This window comes from Parambassis ranga, chromosome 4, assembly GCF_900634625.1.
Source record: "Parambassis ranga chromosome 4, fParRan2.1, whole genome shotgun sequence".
NCBI lineage: Eukaryota > Metazoa > Chordata > Actinopteri > Ambassidae > Parambassis > Parambassis ranga.
In genome coordinates this window covers 1,074,139-1,087,845 of record NC_041025.1, presented here as the reverse complement: position 1 = coordinate 1,087,845, position 13,707 = coordinate 1,074,139, and the positions used below count along the sequence as shown (strand labels likewise).

Sequence of the window (13,707 nt, the reverse complement as noted above, 5' to 3'; positions counted from 1 at the left end):
TTTCTCCCTGGCCAACCTATCCTTACTGCTACTACCTGTGCTTTTATCGGTTTGATGGAGTCAGTCAAGGAAGAGCTGCTGTTAGGTGACCTTTAATCTCTTAATTTGTTTCTTAAGAATGTGTTGATGTGCAGATTAAATTTACACATGGCTGAGATGCCGTCACTATGTGAGTCTCAGGATACAGTCTAACTGATCATATTGCATTTGCAATGCATACTGTGTGCATTTACACTTTATATTACGATCGAGTGTTGTCGGCAGATGAATAAGATACATATACTGTGTAAGTGTCACAAATACAACTCCTTTAACTTTGACAATCAACATCTTGCTTATGCAAACATCCTTTAACATAGCTTTTAAATATGAAAGAGGTACTGTTACATTATTTACCTACAGGAAACAGACCCATGCGTTGCATATTTTTTTTAAAGCAATAATGAAAAAATGAGTTTTGACCTAAATCATTAGTTGATATTAAAAGATATTAAGAGCAACTTCAGAAAGTCAAAGCCTTGGGCAGTTCACTAAATTGTTTGACACACAATAAATGTAGGACAAGCGGATAAAAAAACCTAACCAATTGTGTTTGGAGAAGGGAGGCTCAGTGGGGCTTACAACACCATGCAGATGAGATCTCTAGTGACATATTCAAGCAAAAATGTAATACCTGAAACTGTGCTCTCTGTGAAAGCTACATGCACCGTGCATATTTTGACAGAAACATACTGTTATAGTGCTGATTGTGTGAATTATTTTCCAGCCTATATACCATATCTGTCTGTTTTATTTAAATATTAAAGGATGTATATGTTAAACGGTAAGCAGGGTTTAGAAGTAAATCATTGACAGAGCTGTTCAGTTAGCCACACATTAGCATCTGTGTCCTCATACAAAATGTGCATATTTACATCCACTGACCTTTCATGTGCGGGAGGAGCTGTTGATTACAGACATACTTCAAATGTAAAATGTTGTGTTGGGTATAGAGGATGTTTGAGAGTATACTATTGTGTGGAACGTTTGCAGTGTGACAAAGAGACCAAAAAAATGGTGGCTGCAACTGCTGACGTCCTTTGGTTTCATGACTCCTGGCTCTCTGGTTAGAGGCTGTACTTCACACAAAGTTAGAATTATTGCACCACACTGGGAAACAAAGCGGATACAGAGAGACAGGCAGTGAGCTCTGTGGTTCTGAAATGATAGACATTAAAAGCAATAAGTAAAATATGACATGATGATTTCTAGTACGCTTATTGTTGCGGTGAACAAGTGTGTCCATAGGTGCGGATGTTAAATGGGAAACTGTAATAACATGAAATTGTGTGCTCATAAAACCTGAAGAAATGTCCTTTGGACCAAATAACTCATCGCAGACATCCTAACGAAAGGTCTCATCAGCTGTCTGTGTGATCCTTCGTGACTCATGTGCAATGCACACACAGGCTCCACATACTCACAACTGTGCTCCTCTATTCCACGTTTCCATACAACTGTTGCACAAACCTTAACCAAACTTTCACAAAATCTGCAGCATCTAAGTTACTTTTGCTGCAAAAAAAACCAATCAAAACAATAAAGTCCACAATGAATACAAGTCTAACACAAAGTAGAAACAAGCTGCTTGAGCAGCTTCTCTGTGAAGCATCAGCAGACATCTTAGCACGTGTTTTTAATTACCAATAAGGTTGAAAAGTATTTAGTTGTGGTTTCTTTTTTAATTTTCAAGTTAGTGTATGGTTACTTTGGCTTAACATAAAGAGTCTCTAAAAAGTGCTAAGAAATGCAAGCAACTCCACAACACACTACTAAGTATCAGCGTGTTGTACACCATGTTTTTCAAGGCCCAAGTCAGTGGACAGAGTTGGCTGTTATTTCTATAACCATGGATTTTTTTTGCCTCAACTGCAGCAGATATTCCTCAAAGCAGACTTGCATTAAGCGTCTGTTGTACTTCTGATTTGTTACTGTTAGGTGTAATTTGTCATATACTGTAGCTGTCGCATGCATGTCCACCGAGCAGGATTGTGTCCTGAAATGGTTAACAACATACAAAACCATTTACCATTTACATGTTAGTACAAACTCAACTCCTACTGTGATCATTTCAGATTAAAAGCTAGCTAGTGGACAGAAACTTTGTATTTTTTTGTACAAACATGTGAAAATGTGTCATATGCTACAACAGCCAGAGTGTTATAGAGTAAAAAATCAGTCCTACCTGCAGGCATGAAGAGCACAATGAAAAAGCATTGTTTTTCTTATTATTACACATATACATTCTAACAATTCAGAGAAGCCCACACATACACTAGGAATACGTGGAAACATACACTTTTTAGGATGTGGGAGTGCAGGGTGTTTTATTCTTAAATAAAATAATAGTGTAAGTGCATACCTTTGTTGGGAAAAACATGTGCAGTATACAGTATATTAGAGCAGGAGTCTGAAAGCTTTTGTCAACATGGCTTGAAAAATTGATGTGCACCTGTACAGCTCTGTGAGAGGCCAGCTTCCCAATGTCTTACTAACTAATGTATGGCTGTCGTGGTGGTTCTACCTGTCAGGGTCAAAGTCTCTGCATGTTTATTTTTACCATAATCCGCTGCATGCTTTTGGGGTTATGGGTTAAGAGCAACACCACCTGTGTCCCAGCAGAGTGCACATACATGCCCTGACATATATAAATCATGAAATGTTGTGCATCAGACATTTTGTCGACTTAACCCTGTTTTTCCAACATCCCTGTGCTATCATGATGCCCTTCTGTTGTTTCTGTGCCCCCTGTCTCTCAGAGCTTTCTGCATGTTGAAAAGATTCAGCTTTCTATTTGATTGTTTATTTTCCAGTGTTACAAGCATATGTACACACACATATACACACACACTGTTACTCTCAGCTGATGCTGATTCTAGCTGATTAACTCAGGTTGACCTTTTCCCCTACCCAGCTGCTCCTGTCAGTCCACGCTCAGGCTCTTTCAATGCATTATTCTACAGCAAAACACTGGTCTGTGTACGTAATGGGCCAGGTTTCATGCTCTGGCGTTGGTACAACTGCTGCGCAGTAATCTTCCGCTTGTATAAGCAAAAGAGTAACGAGTGCTCTTGATTTACAGCTTCCTGCGCACAAGCAATCACAGAGCCAGCCTTCCAAAAATCAATAGGCCACCCTGAGCTCTCCCTTTCAAGAGTCTGAGAAATGTTCCCCTCCTGATGTTAAACTTGGGATCGGTGCGGGGACCTTAAGTGTGTTCCCCTCTCAGATGAAATTGAAATGGACGTTGCTGCTCATTCATAAAAACCTAAGTAGCGTTCCTGCAAACATTCAGCCGGCACTGATGCTTCACAGACATCAAAACAATTTAGTTTGCTTTAGTTGGTATTCTCTGTGGCATAACAGTGGGTAATGAAATGTGATCATTATATAATTCCCATTTGTTCTCTCTCCAGTTCCATCTTAGATGCCATTTGTTATTTTGACACAGTTAACTAAGTCTGTGTTACAGTTTGTTTGTTTTGTCTTGTGACAGCAGAAATAAAGTCAGACCTGATAATGAGGTTTGGGTCTTTACAGTGTTAGAGGGTTCTGTCATCACTTGTAATACTGGATTTGAATACACAGAATGTTATCATCATTAACCCCACAGAGTAGATTGGTGTTTTTTGTTTAGAAAATCTCATTTGCAGTTGGACATTAGCAGATTTAAAGGACCCTTGGTGGCTGCTACTTCTGCCCCACAGCCATTAGATCAAAGTTCATGTTCAGCTGTCCTCTCCAGAAAAACGTAACATGGGCTCGACATTTCTGTCCTTGAAAACGACAGCAGAAGCAAAATGGGTTTCATGTTATGACTGTGTGTGTGTGTTTTCTTTTAAACATACCCTTAACCCTGATGTTAGGTATGCTCGCAAGGTTGTAGAAAGGTTGACAAGGGCATCACACAGTGGGCGGGCTGGTGGTAACAGCCTTTTCTGGATTTGCTTCAGTCAACTTTTTAAATTGACCTTTAACTGCTTGATTAAACAAGATGGCGCTGTCTCAGACGGCAGCTTGTAGTAGCAGCTCCCAGCGTTTTTGCGTGTTTTCTAACTTTTTTAGTGTTTAGTGTGCTTATGTACGTCTACTTTTGTTCGTGTTTTTGTCCTGTTTTTTTTTTCAACCTAAGTATTTAAACAACATGATTCAGAGTTTGAATACATTTTTCTCCTTTTTGCGGTGCTTGGGTTACTCATGGCCCCCAGCAGTAATGCCTAGAAGACCAGCATTGTTTATTGTTGTTGTCGGAAAGAAGCCCCAAATACCAGACGAGCTGAGGAGGAGAAGACAGAAACGGCGTTTTAAACCCTGTGTCCCCGCTATCATCACGGTGAACGTCAGGTCCCTGGCTAATAAGATGGACGAGCTGGAGGTGCTCGCACGGACCCAATGGGAGTACCGAGAGGCCAGTATCATGTGTTACACGGAGACGTGGCTGCACAGTCTAATACAGGACTTGAATGTGACGGCTCGCTTCATGGCTTTTTAAGTTTTTCAGCTGTTCAACAGCTGTTTCAATTGCCTCAAAAATTCTATCACTACATTTGTGTTCTAATGAGAACAATCATTTCCAAATGATCACAAAATGACTGGCAAAAAGTTTTTAGCCTGCTTTGGAATCTACCTTCTTACTCCTTTGTTGTTTTGGGAGTGGACTTTGATAGTATCCTGACTCACCCCAGTACAGTTGTAAGGCTTTTTTGCTACTCAGGGACTTGGGCATAGGAGTGGCGGAAAATCCACTGGCATTCACTAGAAAGATCCTCCAGCATGGTCCGTGGATAGCAGAAGCTGGGAGGCCAAATAAATGGTGAGGAGTTAAGGGGCAGACATGGCAGAGTGCGCCAGAGGCCTAAACAAAAGGGGCATCCACTTCCCTCGATCGTCCTTGCCAATGCACAGTCTCTTCATAATAAGGTCGACATTCTGCAGTCAGATGTGAACTTCCTTTTGGAATAAATAACTGCGTGTGTTGTTGCCATTAGAGAGACGTGGCTTGCAGCAGGATCGACAACATTGCATGGAAATAATTGGCTTTTGCAAACCATTACTGAGGCTCCAATAATGACTGGGAAAATATTAGGTGTGGGGCTCTGTTTGTTAACAAAAATCGGTATGACACGGTATGTAGTAATCAGGGAATCACTGTATACCCCCAAACTTTTGTCCATGGTCCTATGTCCATTTTATTTATTGAGGAAGTTCCCACAGTAATATGTCACTCCTGTATATATACATCCAAAGGCCATGAAGACATTTTGACCAGAACTATTGTGGAAGTTGTACAGAGACTACAGAGCATAGCACCAGACACAATAAGCTCTGTTTTAGGCATTTTGAGTTATTGTAAACTTGATGATCCTTATCATGGTCCTGTAGTAAAGGTTTTTTGAAAGTGGTGCAAATGCTCCTATCAGTGATGAAAGGCATGATCATAGACTTTATATGGCTACTTGCACCTGTTCTCCCTCGCAAAATCAGGCTGTTGAGGTGGTGCAGTAATACCTAAAAAACAAACATTGACTCACTTACATACTGTTTGTGCAAAGGTTTACCCGATGGTGTATTTTTATCATAAACTTAGAAATTTTGTAGTAAACATACTAACTTACCTCCCTGCATTGAGAGTAGAAGTTCCTGCCATCAGGTTGTAGATGTGGTCGGCCAAGGTGCAGGGCAAACAGATTTAAAAAGTCCTGCAACCCTTGCACTATTATTCTTCCAAATAATATGATGTGGCTGAAAAGCATCAAAAAGCATTTAGTGGCCATCAGTGGCATCACATTCTCACATTTGCTTTACCTCATTTACCTCATTCCAGCTGCAGTAGTTGCTACTCGTTTGAGACCCCATTCTAATATTCAATAACTCTTTTTGTTTGGCCCGGTGATTTGAGGAAACAAAAGAGAGCATGTTCATGCTAAATCCTTCCAATGTGCTGCACTGCAATCTGAACCCAACCAGCCCTACTAATGTGCAGCGTAGGCCTGTCTAAGCACATCAGATCTGTTGTGGGGGAGATAACAAGGAGGCCCAGATGAGTGTCAAAACAGTGTGCTCATCAAGCACCAGAGCAGCACCACTGTTTTGGTAGAGGCTACACAAGCTTCAACTGCTGTGACCTCTAGTTCACACTGACCTGTAGTGCATTTCTAGTAATCAAATGAATCAGCTACTGAGGTTCTGCAACATCCACATTGTTTTCAAAACATACGGTATGTAATATCTATTAAGAATCTTGCATAAAAACAGCAGTATATTAGTGTTATATAATAGAGGAAATATATAATTACAGATCAGCTAATGAATATCTGTTAAATCATTCATCATGTGCATCTGTTTGATTGTACATTCCTCACGGACCTTAGAGGCTGACAGATTTGGCCCACATCCAATGAAAATTATATATCATTTTTTGCTAATGTGCACACAAAAGAATGCAAAGTGAAAGCATAAACAGTGTCACTGTGCCAGGCACAGCAGGTGGTAACTGATGTTGTTGTTGTTTCCTTCCCCTTTTACACATTTTAGAATGTAACTATTACAATTCCAGGTTTATAAGAACTGTCACTTAATTTTAAACCCTAAAGAGTAGGTATTCAGTTTATTCCTCATGATAGAAACAAAATAGGAGAAACATGCACACTGTGTACTGTGACCAATTTAGTAACCAGTTTTTTGCAGTGACATTTCTGTCCCTATTAAACTCTAATGCACTCCATCCATTAAACCTTGTTCTGATTTTAGTCGGTCTGTTGTGATAAGATTTAAGTTGAAATTAAAAAGCTCTCCCTGTCTGATTTATCCACACACTGTGAAACAATAATGTGCAGTGCAATGAATAAAATATTGAAAGCCCAGGAAACCTCCCAGTTGTACCATGGTGCATCAAGAGTTGTGTGTGTGTGTGTGTGTGCGTGCATGTGTGTGTATCAGGCTTGAACTGAAGTAGCATCTTTCCAGTTGGAATCAAAGAGGAAGAGCAACTCAACTGTCACTAGGTTGTCTCCTGGCAGTTCCAGACTTTCTGGGAACAGGAATGTGCGACTCACTTACAGTCTTGGTTCCAACTTAATTAAAAGCTAGTCAGCGAAGTGCACTGAAGATGTCTCTTTGTTTGTATCCATGTAGCAAATTGAAGTGTGAAAGTGTTAGAGTGCTGTCTAGAAGGATGACTGTTGATGAAAGTGGTGCTATTGAAAAGAGGTTGTGACAATGAAAGGGTAAGCTAACTAATGTTGAATACACCATAAATGTAGCACCCAGGATCTGGGATTCATTTGACATTAAGAGAACAGTCAGTTGATGTAATGGACATGTCCAGATGGTACTAAGTTGGAGTGTTCCTGGTAGCGCACAACCAACAGACTGTATGTTTGTTTATGTGTGTATAATGTGTTTGGATTGTAGTGGTTTCAGCTGGTACTTGGTCCAGATTTAATTTAGCCTGCATCACACAGAGCCACAATAGCGGTGTCTTGATTGAATGCAGCTCCTTCATCTACACAGGTGTGTGTTTCATAAACGCAAGAGTACCTTAAAAGTTCCAACAGTGGTGATTCAATGAACAGTCTAGCCTATGAAGGACTTCTTGTTTACATTAATGTGCTGCTCTTGTAGCCTGGCAACCTGCAGCTAAATATTGACATTAAGAAGTGTACTCTTAAGTTATTTGATTTATACCACTGCACCACTGCTGTCCCCAATACCTGCATTTGTACCCTTGTGCTCTTCAGTAGCGCGTTCTCACTTAAGGTTGCAAGACCGTAGGGTGGCCCTTTGTGCGGATCAGACCTCACTTTACGTAGGCACTTACTCAGAATCCCTGAGTGTTGTAAAGTTCCAAACAGCTAACCAATGGGGAAGGAGCGAATGTTATATCAGATAAGAGCGTGATGGAGATGTAGATGTCTAAATATGAGATGACGTTCAGTGTTAAATACTTTTTATGCTGTTGTTTTTAGGTAGGCTTTAGGCTAGCCTGCTAGCAAAAGCATCAATATTTATACGATATTGTTTGGCTGGCTATAAAACAGCAGAAAGAGAACATGGACATAACATTGACTGTTGACTTTACTTTTAAAAGTCCCAGAACAAAATGCTTGGTCTTTGAAGGCAATCAAGTTTCCTCTGTTTATCCCCAGTAACATGTGAACAAGTGGTTTGTTCCTTTATAATTGCTTTGTAAATAATCAACTGTTTCACATGGTTTTCAATGCCAATGTTCACAGCTTGTTTCCATTAAATACAAGAGGCCAAGGAATTAGTGTTCGCCATTAAATTACTAAGCTAGTAAAAGACTTCCCGTTGAGTAGTTTTAGAATCTTGGCGCTTCAAACATGCATCTTCCAGGAAAAGACTTCATTTGTATTAGCAGGTACAGTATGATTTATCTGACTGGCTGTATGAAACACCAAAAGAGGGGTACTGTCACTTCTACAGCCACACCGGACTGTTCCTCTTTGTCAAATAGCCTGATGTCTGTGTAATAACTTGTCATGTCCATACAAAACAGATGGGCATTATTGAAGTCTGCTGACAGTTTAGCTGAAGCCGAGTGCTTGAAATGCTGCTGAGATGGATCCTACCACATGAGTGCCCTAAGGAAGCCTCATTTCACACTGTGCCAGTCAAGCCATGCTGTGACACTCCCATCTCTCAACAGGCAGAGCATTGCGGCTGGCACTCACTGTCACAACATGGCAGAATGATAAGCTCTCTCTCTGCCTGCTCCAGAGTCTCCCACTGATCATAGCGTCTGGTGAACAATTGCAGAAAATGTAGACTATAGACCACCCTGGTGGTATCTCAGCTCCCTCTGAGTGTGATAGGGTTGGTGACCTTTCTTTGGCTCCGCCTGTGAGGCTCAAACTCTGGAGGCATCTCAAGGGAAGGCCTCACCATTACACCCTTAGTGTGATTCTGTCTATTAGGTGCACAGTTCTAAGGTCTTCTGGAATTGCAATACTTATATTCATGTCAGATATAATCAGGCACTAAGTTGTCTACGTCTGCTTAGAAATGGAAGAATATGTCTATGACGACATATGAGCTAATTTTATATGATTGACTGCCAGGCTAGGAACACCAGTTCTCTCTTTTTTTGTCCTCATGCCAACTGATGGCTGGTGTTTTAAGAATTAACAGACACCAACACATCTGCCCCTTAGCAAGGGTCCAGGTAAGGATACTTCTTCCTCCTCTTAAATTGTCCACATCCTCAAATGACAATTTGAGTAAAGGCAGATTATGTTGTTCAGCAGTTTTTAAATTTGCATCTTTATAAATGTCTGTGAGGTTTTGAATGAGGTTTTCTTACTTCTGAGTTTTTCCGGAATCTGGGTTTCACTTCACCTCTCTATAGTTAGCTCTCTCTATATTTAAGCATACAGTAAGCTACAGTCGTATGATTACAGTTAGTTTGTTGTTATGTTTAACATCTCAGATGTCCTCAGATATTCAGCCACTTACTGTGGATGTATTACCTCACCTGTCCTCCACCCTGTTTGTGTAACTTACTGTTGTCTTGTGTTGTAGTGTACTTTTGCTGTCCTGCATTGTCCTTCACATGTTTTAGTGTCAGAACAATGAGTTGATTTATGCTGAAGATAGAAGAAAAATTCAGAAACACATAATAATGTGCATGTGACACTTCATACTTTAGTTATCAGTGTTGTTTGTTTCGCAGTCAACACAAAGGTCAGTGGTACTGAAAATGAATTGTCAGCTTCTGTTATAAGCTTAAGGGCAAATTCAGACAAAACAAAATGTAGACTTTGCACATATAAAGTGTGAGAAAATGTTTTTTTTTTCCTTTAGCAGTGACAGCTCAGGAATATTGGCTTGTGTTGTTTCCAGCTTGTGCGGCTGTCACTGCTGTGACACTGGCATGTATGCTAGCCAGCCTCTGCTACTCCTCATAAAAGGTCAAGGCCGCAGGCGGCTATTTTTTGCAATGGATATTTTGCTCTTCACTGTTCAGATCTATGTTGTGTGTGTTTGTGTGGCCTGTCTCCACGAACTGACTGGACTGCATCAAGATGACACTCCATTATGTAATTATAGGGCTTGGTGGTGTTTAACTTTTTTCTCTTAGCTCGTTTTATATGCTGCGATTCTCTGTGATTGCTTTGTTGCTGCATTGAGCAGGGATGTTGCCACAGTGCCAGTAGCACCCATTGACCTTAAGGCCAATCTGGCAGCAGGTTCAGAGTTTTGACAGGGGCAGCCAACTGTGGAGAGAGGAGCATGCCTTCTGGCATTCAGTGTGTTCCGTCAATGTTTGTTAGTCAAATAAACTGCATAGTATCACCCCTTTGTCTTTTATTAACCGGGTGAGCCAATGACAAATTTAGCTGTGACAGTCAGTGTAACCTGCCTCTTTACATCATGAAGTCCTAATACAGTGCTAAAAGGCTCACCATCAACTGCTTGTCATTGCATATTATCTGTCTTCCTAACATGTGCAAGCTTAACATACACACACACAACACAGTTGCTCTGTTGTCTCTGGGAAGGATGACATCAACACACTGTAAGTGACTGACGTTTTCAACGGTCCAGTATTTCACCTCCTGGAGCAGAAGGGGTCACAAGTGCATGAAAAGCTCATTACAGAGATGAGTCAGACATGTGTGTTGAGAGGCTGGCCTGTAGTACTGCAGGAGGTGGAAGAAACAATTAGTTTCTGCTGTGTGAGAGCTACAAAACACACATTTCCCTCTTCTGTAAAGATAGCCTGCAGAAGTGCTACGATCAGTGACTCTCAGGGACTTTTTTTCACACAGTAGCCCTGAAAATGATTTTTAAGTTGCGTCAGTGAGAAGTACGCCCCACTTTGTATGATGTTGTTACATCATCCTTGAAATATTACATATTTTCTCCCATGAAACCCATTTTTTTTTATTACATAACTGTGTATTTTGAAACATGGCCTTAACGTTCAACTACATCATGTGAGAGTTATCTTTGTTAAAAGCAAAGAATCTCTATGTCAAACTGTACCAGCACCTCTGCACCTCTATGTGTAAGTGTCGTACAGATCTTCAATCACCCAAACTATATATATAATATTGCTGTATTTTATGCACTTTTCTCATTTAATTTTCTACGGTTTTAATTTCTATGTTGTTTCCATCCTAATTTAATGTTTTAAAATGCTGCTTTTTATTCTGGGTTTTTAATGTCCTCTGTAAAGCACTCTGAATGGTGCTATATAAATAAACCTAGCTCTGTGACAAGGGGACAAACAGAAAAGAATATATAGTACATTCTGAGTGTTGCTGCTTAGTAGTTTGAGAAATCGTACATAAATGTTGAATATATGAACATATGTTATACTTTAAATGTTAGTTTGACATTAATCTACAGTAGAACAAATTATCATTGGGGGGTCATTGTGTTGGCACCATTGTAGTATTGATCAGGACAAGGGATGAAAACTTTTCCTTTAAACCCTATGTAAAAAAAACAAACAAAAAAAACATTAAAAATCTAAGCTCTTGAGTTTAACGCATTTGGTAACTTTAGCTTGTTGTAGCAAAATCTGCCTTCGAGCTCCTGATGCTGACTTGCCCCAGACTGGCTAGCTGCCATTTGTAAATTATGAGATGGGCTAATGTTAGAAAGTAAAAAATGCTTGGTCCATTGTTGTGTTGCTAAGCTACAGTTATCCAGCTGAGCTTGTCATTGCCATCACTAACAAAATGCTGAGTGATAGTCAGTTTATTATATTGTCTAGTTCATGACACAGTGGTCTAAGGCAACTTTTTCTTCCTAGCTTAGACTGATGAACAAAAGGATCGTCACCTAGCTGTAAGTAAGCTAAACAACATGGACTGTGTGTTTAACTTTAACTATATTTATTTATTTATTAACTGTTAATATGACCTCTACATATTTGCTAATGGTAGTTGCAGTCACAGTCATAATGTTCAGCACTTGAACATCTCTTCTATATTATTTAGGCAAAGCGAGGGGTTTTCATGCAGCTATCCCTTGAAGGAGCAAAAACGAATCAGATATGCAGATGTAAGATACACAGAAAAAAAAGTTCCAAAATGTGCATAACACACTTTATCTTCAAATGAAGAGATAGTCCATAACAGCTAGAGGTCTTGCCATGTTCCACAGAGACATTGTTTAATCATGTCTAATGTGCCTTATCTGGAACTATTTTAGGAAGAGAATTGATACCCTCAATTTCATGACTGCACTGAGGCTGACGGATTGTTAAATGTGACTACTGTGCCTGATAGCGGAGAGACAAGACGAGCGAACGCAGCGGGAAGATAGTGAATGCCTCAGTGTTGACTGGGGATTCTTCCATGGTCGTAGTGGACAGATGCAAATGGACAGCAGAGCCAATAGAGGTGGTGGTCTTTGTATGCACACAAAGCAGGAAAAAGTTGAGAGAAAAACATCCAAGGTCTTAGATGAGTCTAAAAAGATGCAGAACTTCTCCCTCTTTAGGGGTTTTCCCCAAGCTTGCCAAAAAAAATAATAAAATAAAATAAAAAAAATCCCCCACCCTCGTGGTTTGAAATGCAAAGTTAACAGTTTTACTCAGCCCCCCCTCAAGGCTTGTATAGTCTCTCCTAATCTTTTTTAATGTGTCAAAAGGCTTTCTTGAGAGTCTCTGTGAAATTTCACACTTAAGTTGTTTGCAAAGTCAGTCTGAATTATGGTGTAGGTTGAGGGTTAACTTTTCTGAAAGGGTTAGGAAAAGTTTTTTAAAACTGTATGTGCTGTGTTTGTGTATGGAGAGGCTGTCGGAGACATGGTGTGCATTCAGACTCTTGCTGTATTTCTGTCTGGACTTCTAGACTTGAAACATATCGACATGGGCAAGTCTGATCATACAAATACAGCCATGTAATATAATATGAGGAGAGAATATATTTAAGCGTTCTCATCAATAATATGTAAGGTACATATTTTATCAGGGTTTATGTGGTGCTTGGAATTTTATTGTGGTGTTATAACTAGATTTGTTTAGTCAATTTCTAGCAGTCATCCCAATAAAAATTAGGTTAGGTTTATCATCATTACCACATGGGGTTTAGAAATGCAACACAACAACACAGAAGTATTTCTACCAATATATTATATATTGGTGTTATAATCAATTGTTAAGCCCACAAAATTGTGTGTTTAGAACGTTTAAGACAATTCCTGAAGAATTTGACTCGGGTTTCCCAAATTGTTCTTACAGATGTACTCTTACAAGATTGTGAGATCATAAACTCACACAAATTCATCTTGCCAGGCTAACATACTACGTGCTATATTTTATAGATGTGATTGGTTGAAGTTAGATCTGATAGATGTTTTTTTCAGGAAGACTTTGCAGGTGCGTCGGGTTTTTTATTGGCCAGCCTCTTGTTCAATTCTAAAATATTAATACACATTTTGTTTAAGTGGCACTTAAAAATGCATACCAGGCCTGGGTGGCTCTAATGTTTTTATTAATGACAGTTGACTTGCATATGTGTGAATACAAAGCAGCCTACTGTTTGTCTAAAATAAATACCATCATTAAATGTAGCTGACATAATTATCTGTCTGCAACCCTCCCTATCAGTCTCTTCACTTTGCAGCCATTAAAGTTTTTTTTCTCTGCCCTTATTAACACTGACAGGTCAAAGCTAATATGAAAATCTTTCC

At 39.7% G+C, this 13,707-nt stretch overlaps 1 protein-coding gene across 5 annotated transcripts in view; it reads left to right on the top strand.

The window, feature by feature from the left end:
* Positions 1 to 13,707, top strand: part of lpp (LIM domain containing preferred translocation partner in lipoma) — a 125,854-nt gene that overhangs the window by 56,132 nt on the left and 56,015 nt on the right. The window lies entirely within an intron of this gene.